At 37.4% G+C, this 11,194-nt stretch overlaps 1 pseudogene; it reads right to left on the bottom strand.

Moving 5' to 3' along the window:
* Positions 1–2,581: 2,581 nt before the first annotated feature.
* LOC113563359 lies at positions 2,582–9,808 on the bottom strand (annotated as a pseudogene).
* Between the last annotated feature and the right edge of the window lie 1,386 nt (positions 9,809–11,194).

Raw genomic sequence — 11,194 nt, 5'->3', positions numbered from 1 at the left:
GAAAAAAATTTAACGGATCGCATTTCCATCTGCGACTCGCTGTACAAGCGCAACGAAAACGTACCATTTTTGAAGCAATTAGTGACGGGTGACGAAAAATGGATCATTTACAACAATGTAGAACGAAAAAGATCCTGGGGTAAGCGAAATGAACCAGCATTAACCACTCCGAAAGCCGGCCTTCATCCAAAAAAAGTCATGCTCTGTGTCTGGTGGGGTTGGAAAGGAATCCTATATTATGAGCTCCTACCACACAACCAAACGATAAATGCAGATAAGTACTGCTCGCAACTGGACGAATTAAAGACAGCGATTCAGGAAAAACGTCCAGAATTAGCTGATAGGAAGGGCGTCGTGTTCCATCAGGACAATGCCAGACCTCATGTTTCTTTGACTACTCGACAAAAATTGTTGGAGTTTGGCTGGGATGTGCCGCCTCACCCACGTATTCACCAGACATTGCACCTTCAGACTTTCACTTATTTAGGTCTTTGCAAAATTCTCTTAGCGGCAAGAACTTCGACTCTTTGATCGACATAAAAAACCACCTTGAGGAGTTTTTCGCCGAGAAACCTAAGAAGTTCTGGGAGAATGGAATCTTCCAGTTGCGTGAAAGATGGACAAAGGTTGTGAAACAAAACGGTGCACACATAAGTCAATAAATATTTATCGACATAAAAAAATGTTGCCTTTGAATTTTCCTTCGAAATCGGCACGGACTTTCCGGACGACCCAATAGAACGAAAAAGATCCTGGGGCAAGCGAAATGAACCAGCATTAACCACTCCGAAAGCCGGCCTTCATCCAAAAAAGTCATGCTCTGTGTCTGGTGGGGTTGGAAAGGAATCCTATATTATGAGCTCCTACCACACAACCAAACGATAAATGCAGATAAGTACTGCTCGCAACTGGACGAATTAAAGACAGCGATTCAGGAAAAACGTCCAGAATTAGCTGATAGGAAGGGCGTCGTGTTCCATCAGGACAATGCCAGACCTCATGTTTCTTTGACCACCCGACAAAAATTGTTGGAGTTTGGCTGGGATGTGCCGCCTCACCCACGTATTCACCAGACATTGCACCTTCAGACTTTCACTTATTTAGGTCTTTGCAAAATTCTCTTAGCGGCAAGAACTTCGACTCTTTGATCGACATAAAAAACCACCTTGAGGAGTTTTTCGCCGAGAAACCTAAGAAGTTCTGGGAGAATGGAATCTTCCAGTTGCGTGAAAGATGGACAAAGGTTGTGAAACAAAACGGTGCACACATAAGTCAATAAATATTTATCGACATAAAAAAATGTTGCCTTTGAATTTTCCTTCGAAATCGGCACGGACTTTCCGGACGACCCAATAGAACGAAAAAGATCCTGGGGTAAACGAAATGAACCAGCATTAACCACTCCGAAAGCCGGCCTTCATCCAAAAAAGTCATGCTCTGTGTCTGGTGGGGTTGGAAAGGAATCCTATATTATGAGCTCCTACCACACAACCAAACGATAAATGCAGATAAGTACTGCTCGCAACTGGACGAATTAAAGACAGCGATTCAGGAAAAACGTCCAGAATTAGCTGATAGGAAGGGCGTCGTGTTCCATCAGGACAATGCCAGACCTCATGTTTCTTTGACTACCCGACAAAAATTGTTAGAGTTTGGCTGGGATGTGCCGCCTCACCCACGTATTCACCAGACATTGCACCTTCAGACTTTCACTTATTTAGGTCTTTGCAAAATTCTCTTAGCGGCAAGAACTTCGACTCTTTGATCGACATAAAAAACCACCTTGAGGAGTTTTTCGCCGAGAAACCTAAGAAGTTCTGGGAGAATGGAATCTTCCAGTTGCGTGAAAGATGGACAAAGGTTGTGAAACAAAACGGTGCACACATAAGTCAATAAATATTTATCGACATAAAAAAATGTTGCCTTTGAATTTTCCTTCGAAATCGGCACGGACTTTCCGGACGACCCAATAGAACGAAAAAGATCCTGGGGTAAGCGAAATGAACCAGCATTAACCACTCCGAAAGCCGGCCTTCATCCAAAAAAGTCATGCTCTGTGTCTGGTGGGGTTGGAAAGGAATCCTATATTATGAGCTCCTACCACACAACCAAACGATAAATGCAGATAAGTACTGCTCGCAACTGGACGAATTAAAGACAGCGATTCAGGAAAAACGTCCAGAATTAGCTGATAGGAAGGGCGTCGTGTTCCATCAGGACAATGCCAGACCTCATGTTTCTTTGACCACCCGACAAAAATTGTTGGAGTTTGGCTGGGATGTGCCGCCTCACCCACGTATTCACCAGACATTGCACCTTCAGACTTCACTTATTTAGGTCTTTGCAAAATTCTCTTAGCGGCAAGAACTTCGACTCTTTGATCGACATAAAAAACCACCTTGAGGAGTTTTTCGCCGAGAAACCTAAGAAGTTCTGGGAGAATGGAATCTTCCAGTTGCGTGAAAGATGGACAAAGGTTGTGAAACAAAACGGTGCACACATAAGTCAATAAATATTTATCGACATAAAAAAATGTTGCCTTTGAATTTTCCTTCGAAATCGGCACGAACTTTCCGGACGACCCAATAAAATAAATTTATTCTTTTGGGGTTTGTTCTGCTGGAAACGTATTTTCGTGACTGTATACTGACGCAAAAAAATGCCAAGAAACATCAGTACTATTAATTGTACTTACATCGTTCTCCTTTTTTACACTTTTATCCTCACTTTCTTCAATCTCCCCGCTCTCTTTCTCTACCACCGCTTCCTTTTTCTCCTTTCCGTTTTCTTCCGCGGGCGCCTCGCTTTTTCGTTGCTTCTTTTCCTTTGTACTATCTTTGTCAGCTTTGTCCTTGCTGGACTTCGTTTCTTTACCCTTGTCTGAATCCTTACGATCCCTATCCTTCTTGTCCGTCTTGTGATCTTTCTCTCTGTGCCGATGGTCTTTGTCTTTCTCCTTTTCCTTTTTCCGCTCATCCTTCAGCATGCGAACGTAATCTCTAAACCAATCTTCCCGCGTGCTTGCCGACTCTACGACTCTGTACCTCCAATCCGATTCCAATTTTTTCTTACAATCGCTCCAATGCGAATGCCTGTCGATGTCTTTGTGCTCACGTAGCATCGCAAAGAATTCCTTTTTCACCTGAAACGCATTTAACGTAAAGGTTTTCATCGTCGAAGAATAATTACTGCTTGCTTACGTACTATTTATACAATTCTTTTGTTTTTTTAAGATGAATTTTTTTTATTCTTGGTTTTCTTATATCACATGCACGCTTTAATAATATTTCCAACCAATTATTACACGCTCAGCCACATTACAATCACTTTTATGGACATTACAATATAATGATTTGTAATGTGGATCAAACTATTTCAACTTGCAAACCTTTTAATTGGTTTTCAAACTATATTTCGTTAGGGGTAGAAGAAATAGTCATTCGTGTTCGTTCGTGTCAGGAGATATCACAACGTTAAGGGCTCTATTTGTCGGATTTTTTTTTTAATGAACTAATCTGGTCAGTTTGGCTGAAAAAAATTATTAACTTATTATTCCTGTAAAAATATGATTATTATGCAGAGCCAATCATCATTAAATATATAATATTAAATCAATTCGTAGAATGATATAAAAAATTAATCCAAATTATAATTCTTATGAAAAAACTTGTTATGTAACAAAATATTCGCATTTAATGATGACTGGATGTGTGTAAGGAAGTATATGTTTAACTGCCGCCCTTGCTGAAACGAAAAAATGTGGTTAGTATATTATCATTAACTTCGAAAACATTAGAAGCTCGCAGCCGTCCAAATTACGAAACGAGTTTCTATCGAATTTCTTTCTCCTACTCGCTACGTTTTAAAGTACCTCTCGAAGAATTTATATAATTTTAACAACAGTCTCACGTTTTATAGCACTTCATAAAATACCGTTTAAAAAAATAAACGTAACGCAATTTTTTTCTTGCTTGCATAAAAGTATCTATTAATGCTATAAAGGCGTTATCTTATTAAAGTCTTTCTCCTAAGCCTCGATACTTATAAATCATAATATTGAAAGCAACAAATAAATGATCAAGATTGACTATAACAAAATACTTGTTTCGTCTAATCTATACGCAATGCGCCAGAATCCAAAAATAGTCGCAACAACTTTTCAATATTCCCATTACGTAATTTGCAAACGACCCAAAATTTCTTCGATGCGATAATTATAATGTTCCATTGCATTAAAAAAAATGTTTAGCTAGTATTACAAATGACAATTGAAAATTGATCATAGCTTAAACGCTGGCACATTTCCATCTTCGGATTACTAAAACAGTCGTTACTCGAATCCTGATCCTTTGAAGAATTTCGAGGCACTGAAAATCTTGTGCCATGTCTATTTAAACTTGCTTCTTTATCTAATTGGAATTAAGACAAAAGCAGTCAAGGTTCTCAGAAGAGTATAAACCAAATACTTTAATATAAAAGTGCACACTCGTTCTATTATTCCAGGATTCTAATTATGTATTGTATAGCTTTTCGTTTGCATCATAATTTTTGTGTGCTAAAATTTACTGCGATCCCTTAAAACAAATCGTAATAACTTTCTTGTAAACAACGTCAACGACAAGAATCATTTGTATCTTAAAGTCAACTTAATTATTTGGAAGTTTCATGTAAAAGTTTGAACGTGATTTGTACATCAAATTTGGTGTATCATGTATCGACATAAGAACAATAAAACAATATAATCGATCTAGATAACAATGCATCTCTTTTTGTGAATCTGCATCATCTAAACATCTACGTACGCGCAAAGTTATTTTTCGTTTGACGATATTAATTAAAAAGAAAAAAAAGAAATGCTTTCTCTGTAGTAGACGTGATAATAATAATCGGAAAATCACAAGTAACAAATAGAAAATATAATTTCCATGTTGAGATCTCGTTCAAAGGATTTGTTTTTATGTCTATACATTCTGAATGTACGTTCTGTGGTAGCATTAGAGACTCGAATCTTTGTACATCTGAAATTGGGATAAACTCTGAAAAACTGTACTTTATCTTGCGGGCTAATGCTACCTCCGGGTTTTTATGTACCCTTTCGTTCTTCCATACTAAATGAATTTACGTGAAGTTAAACTCAAATTGGTTTTGACTTTGGGGAAAAAGTTAATCTTTTGAAGTAACGAGGATTACGAGTAATATACAAATACCGAGTTCGTTCATTCTCATGACTCTGCTTTGGAGTAAAGAATGCGGCGCGCGAGGGTGTGCCAACAGTGCCACGCAGTGTAGGTGGGAATGGTAGATGACATCATCCATGCCACCAACCAGCTTCAGAACCAAGCCACTCCACATACGGAACCTGTCCTGCCTGCCTCCTGACTGAAGTGGAGAGTTCAGAATACATAAGTATATAAGGAACCGTCACATACTAAGATTTTATTCTCTACATCTCCCATCTTAGAGCTACAAAATTTTTCGTTTTCTATCGAGCAAATCTACTGGAGTAGAGAGAATTATTATTAGAGAAATATCTCCTGGTATGTGTTCTTCAGCCGTTATAAATTTTAGGAATTCGTATTATCTTACAAGTGGAACAAAATAATAACATACCTATGAAACCTGAAAGAAATCGATTAATTATCGCTGTAAACATAAACTGCATTAAACATTACTAAAACTGTATATTCTCCTAATCTAGAATGAAAAAACGCTTTGCGTCTAATTGTAATTTGATTCTTATGCCATCACGCATTGCAAAGCCACGCTTAATAAGGGGAAGTAATTCTTGAAAATTAATGAAATAATATAATATAATTGTATAAACATAGGAGCAGGCGCCGAATAAATATATATGTATTCAGCCCACGCACAACATTTATATCGCAGATGTAGTAGGTACTACATTTATATGCCGCTTCGAGCATTCTTCGGGCAGCATTTATATAGAACAATTCATTAAAAATGATCGATATTTGCCTGGAATGAAAGGAAGGAAGGATTATCGGACAAGGTTCAAAAATAGGGCATGTGGTTTCATGATGCTCTTCTTAGAATGTAAAGGATTTAGGTACACGTAAAGTATATGTATATAAATATCAACAATTAATAAAATTACCATAGTTTAATAAATTATAATAAATCTTTTACGATAAAAAAATATTTCATCTTTAGATTATTAGTAATTTTCAAATATATAAAATATGAAAATTGCTAATAATCTAAAGATAAAATATTATTTCATCATAAAAGATTTGTTAAGATCAAAACGCAGATAATGTTATGATATTGCATTATAAATTTTAAGATACGATAAAGTAATAAACGCGAAAGCTGATAAAGATTAAATTATACATATTATTTTCTAATATCTATGTTAATTAAATTGTTCAAACTAATATTATAAGATATCCAGTTACTATAATGTGAAATTATTTTTAACCGATATCAAAAAATTAGAATGTGCGTGTATCTAAATCCTCCTACTATGAAGTATACACATATTTTTGATCGGGATCTTAAAAGAGGATAATGTCACTAGAATATTTGAATTGCTTATTATATCGAGCGTTAAAGATATTTGTGTCATTAATTGTTACATTATAATGCACGTCCTGGAAAGTATTTTCCGCATCGTCCCACGCAATGCGTATTCTCGATAATAATAATAAAATAAAAATACCTGTTCTCGTTTGGCTGTTTTTCCTCTTTCTCCCTCTTTCGCACTTCCAGAAGATATTCGTTGAAAAGGCTTTCTCGTTCGCGCATCTTTTCTACATTTTTAAATCGCTCATCCCTTCCATGTTTCTGAGCAAAATCGCTAAACGATGATCTACAGAACACGGATGAAGAAAAATTTATAACATTTTCCACACACACAAGAAGAATCGAAAGGCGGCACTTTACGCTACGTACTTTCCGTGCAGCCCAGCTTCCTCCAGAAGTTTCTGAAACTGTTCCTTTCGTTCTTTCATCTTATTCCTTTTTTCTCTCCTCTCTTCTTCCGCTCTCTCTTCACATACTTCTCGAAAACCTGTTTCCTTTCCTTTGACGTCAGGAGTAAGTAGCGCGGGTCGAATACTATTTTGTGGAGTTCCTTTTCCCCAAGTACTGAATGCAGACACCTATAAAATACAATAATGATCCAGTAATATAATAAAAATTGCGTAATAAAAAACACGTAACATAAAAACTGACAATGACTTACATCCTTTTCTGCAAGCATATCCTTGAACGACTTGATCCTGGTCTCCAGTGGAACTATAGCCCTCTCCCTGGCTGCTCTCACCTCCGCCTCTATCGCGGCCTCTTTACCGATGTCAATGGTCTTCTTTCCTTCCTTCTCCTCCTCTTCCTTTGCGGGTGTACCTAAAAAGATGTTCACAATTCGCTGTCGTAAAATTTTTATAAAAATATATATGTACATATACAGGGTGTTTCCTAAGTAGACAAACTGAAGGAGGATATTCCTTGGCTTATTTTAAGAAGAAAAGGTCATATAAACATATGTCCTAAACTGCTTTGTTTTCCAAAAAAAGTACATCACTGTTTTCGTTCACTTTTCGGATAGCGTGCTTTTGCAGTACGAGTCAACAAATTTCAACAGATCTCAGAAATCGCATAATAGATGGATGTGAAAGAATACGTAACACTCCAGGTATTTTTGAGCGTGTACGTTAATCAATGGAAAGGAGGGTTGAGGCGTGTATCATGGCTGCAGGTGGACATTTTCAGCAGTTACTGTGATGTTATTATTTTTCTCTTTAGTTACTATTTTCTTTTTCGTTATAATTTTTCTTTTTGGTTACTATTGTTTTTCATTTGTTTCATTTGCAATAACACAAACTGTTCTATAATAAACGAAAAGTGAACGAAAACAGTGATGTACTTTTTTTTGGAAAACAAAACAGTTTAGGACATATGTTTATATGACCTTTTCTTCTTAAAATAAGCCAAGGAATATCCTCCTTAAGTTTGTCTACTTACTTAGGAAACACCCTGTATATTTCAATCGTGCAGACACAAGTTGAACGATCCGGAAAGTATGTACAAATTTCTTCGCTCGCCCAGTGATCCAATAGTGTACGCATGCTCTTTGATCTTAATCCAATAACGCATTTCGAAATGTGTCGCGAGGTGCAAAGCATTTTGCAGCAGGACTTACTCTTGGCGTCGTCAAGCTTTATCTTCTTGGGCTGGTGCGGGTTGCTCATCGTCGCTGCTCTCGCTGCTCTCCGATTGACGGACTCGTTTCGTACCAAGCGCATCCGGCGGCATCGCTACCATCTTGTCCACATCCTGACGGCCAATAAGGTCGTCCGGTCTCTCCCCAGACTGACATTCGCGAGGAGGGATTGTAGTAGAATACCGCTCGTCTCCCGTCCAAACGACACACCTTTGTACGCGATGCAGATACGTTCATTGGTCCACGTAAATATACAGGGTGATTCGTATAAAGTGACCGATTTAATTATTAGTGAAATTTGAAGACATGAAAAAAGAGTTTATACCGATATGTTCAGTACAAGGGGAACACCATGTAACGGATACGATTATTTTATGAGTGGAGGCGTTGAGGACATTTCAAAGTCAACTTCTTTTTTTTAATGGGATGCTGTATTTTTTATTTTATATAGGATAGTAGCCCTTTTTAATATAATTCAATGATACATTATATAAAAACATTCAAGGTCATTCAAGGCCAAAATACATGATGAAATAAAAATTCAAATGTATGATCTGTATATCCGTCTGTCGTTCGCTTTGGCTCTCAGTATGTCTAGGTCTATGTTTATGAGCTGTGTTTTCTTTGGAAACTGCTATCATAATGTTATTATTACGAAGATTGTAAGGACAAGTGATGCTTACAAACGTTGCGAGTGCCAAAGCGAACGCAGCCTTAGTATGAGATTAGTCGTAGCACTGAACGTAATGGCTAATTACAATAATTCACAAATTGTAGACATTTTGATAACTTTTGGTGAATGTGGAAAAAATGCAGCTGAAACTGCAAGAGTATTAAATGAACGATATCCAGATCGACATAGACATAGTGCCCTTCAATATTACGGATTATATCACGAAGCAAGACAATTCATCTGTGTCGTCGAGTTCAAGGTCAAAACTTTTGAACATTTATTGTGAAGAAAGAAATACAGATCATACACTTGAATTTTATTTATCATGTATTTTTGGCCTTGATTGACCTTGAATGCTTTTATGTAATGTATCATTGAATTTATATTAAAAAGGGCTACTATCCTATAAAATAAAAAATAAGCATCCCATTAAAAAAAAGAAGTTGACTTTGAAACGTCCTCAACGCCTCCACTCATAAAATAATCGTATCCGTTACATGGTGTCCCCCTTTGTACTGAACATATCGGTAAAAACTCTTTTTCCATGCCTTCAAATTTCACTAATAATTAAATCGGTCACTTTATACGAATCACCCTGTATAATATGCGATAATATGTGAGGGCGCTATCATTAAGTCCATACCATGGAGTCCCAGGTACGCGGCGTGCTAGAGACCGGCTTGGTCTTGTCCTGAAGCTTCGCAGGCTCCTTCCGCGGCATTCTCCTCCTTCTTCGGCTTGGCACTATCCGGGTCCTTTATATTATCTTTGGTTTCGTGAGTGTTCTCCTGCTGCTTCTCCGACTGCTTGTTGGGTTCTGTCGTAGTGCTGTTACTACTAGTAACGGCAGCGGGTGTGACGGCGGTTGCACTGGTCGGGACGGCGTTCGCCTCCTCAGTCTTCTGCCGCAACGCCAACTTTGCACCTCGCGAAACATTTCGAAATGCGTTATTGGATCAATAATGGATACACGTGTTGTGGGTATTTTGGATCCGCGATACACATTGCAGAGCGACGACGACGATGCTCGCCGACGTTCGAGGAAGATTGATGAGGTACGCTTACCACTAACTAACTCGTTTGCGTTACCATGTCTGGCTAACTCTCTCTGCGCGTTGCACCACGCTTTCTGCCATCGTCGACAAATGATCGGAATTCCAAGGGGACAGATGTATACTTAATTATCCGATCATTATTGATTTTTTCTTTATAAATAAGAAAACCGCACTCTTCACGTTTCCTGTACAATCGAAGCCATAAAGAAGTCGGTTTTTAATTTCATTTTAATTTCGTGGATTCTAAAATTTCGGAATTCATTTCCGAATTGCAAGTTTTCCAATCAGTGTACTAAAAATATATGAATCTATGAACACATAAATCAGCAGAATCGTAAATGTGGATATTCATGAGTCACAAAGCAGCATCGGAAGTACCATCCCTTGCGAGTTCGCGCTCGATGATCGAATTGTCATTGTGGTAGCGATGAGAGTAGCGCGCGATTTCCTGTTTAAGGGGGAGCCTGCTTTGAACGCTGAAAATAAGGTATATTTTACGAATTGTTTTTGGAGAAACTATACAGCGATCATTATAAAACTTTTATGCATTTATTAGTACATGTTTCAAGATAAAAAAATTATTTTTTGATTTGAATATATCGCTCGTAGAGGTCGTCCTGGAGAAATCTTAGTGCAGCCGCGTCGCCGGCATGCAAATTGGTGAGCATTCTCCTGCCTCCAAATTTCGTCCAAACTGAAAAATTGAAATATGTTCTCGTTATTTATGAATTCCCATCGTCGAGGAACCAAAGAGAGAAGAAAAAAGTTGAAAAGTGCTAGAATGGTGGAGCTTAGAACACAAAAGTACGATTTTTAGGCAAAGTTGTTGAATTTTTTTATGCAAAAATAATTGTTTAACTTAATGTTTTTATGAATATTAAGGTTCATCGACGATGGGAATTCATAAATAACGAGAAAATAGCACGGGTGTTTACTGGCAGTCAAGGAGACTTTTAAATGCTTTGTTCTTCGTTATCAATAATTTATGATGCGCGCACGCGCGCGTGTATGTGAGAGAATATATTAAAATAAATATTGTTATACAATAAAATTATTTCAGTAGTAAAAAATAATTTCTATAATATATTCGATTAAGGGGGGAGCCTGCTTTAGAACGCGAAATAAGGTATATTTTACGAATTGTTTTTGAGAAAACTATACAGCGGATCATTATAAAACTTTGATGCATTTATTAGTACATGTTTGAAGATAACAAAAAAATATATTTTTTGATTGAATATATCGCTCTCGTATGGGTCCTCCTTGGAGAAATCTTAGTTGCTA

The sequence above is a fragment of the Ooceraea biroi genome, chromosome 14, assembly GCF_003672135.1.
Source record: "Ooceraea biroi isolate clonal line C1 chromosome 14, Obir_v5.4, whole genome shotgun sequence".
In the NCBI taxonomy this organism is placed as follows: Eukaryota; Metazoa; Arthropoda; class Insecta; order Hymenoptera; family Formicidae; genus Ooceraea; species Ooceraea biroi.
The sequence above is the reverse complement of the archived record's forward strand: the minus strand, read 5'-3'. Positions and strand labels throughout refer to the sequence as shown.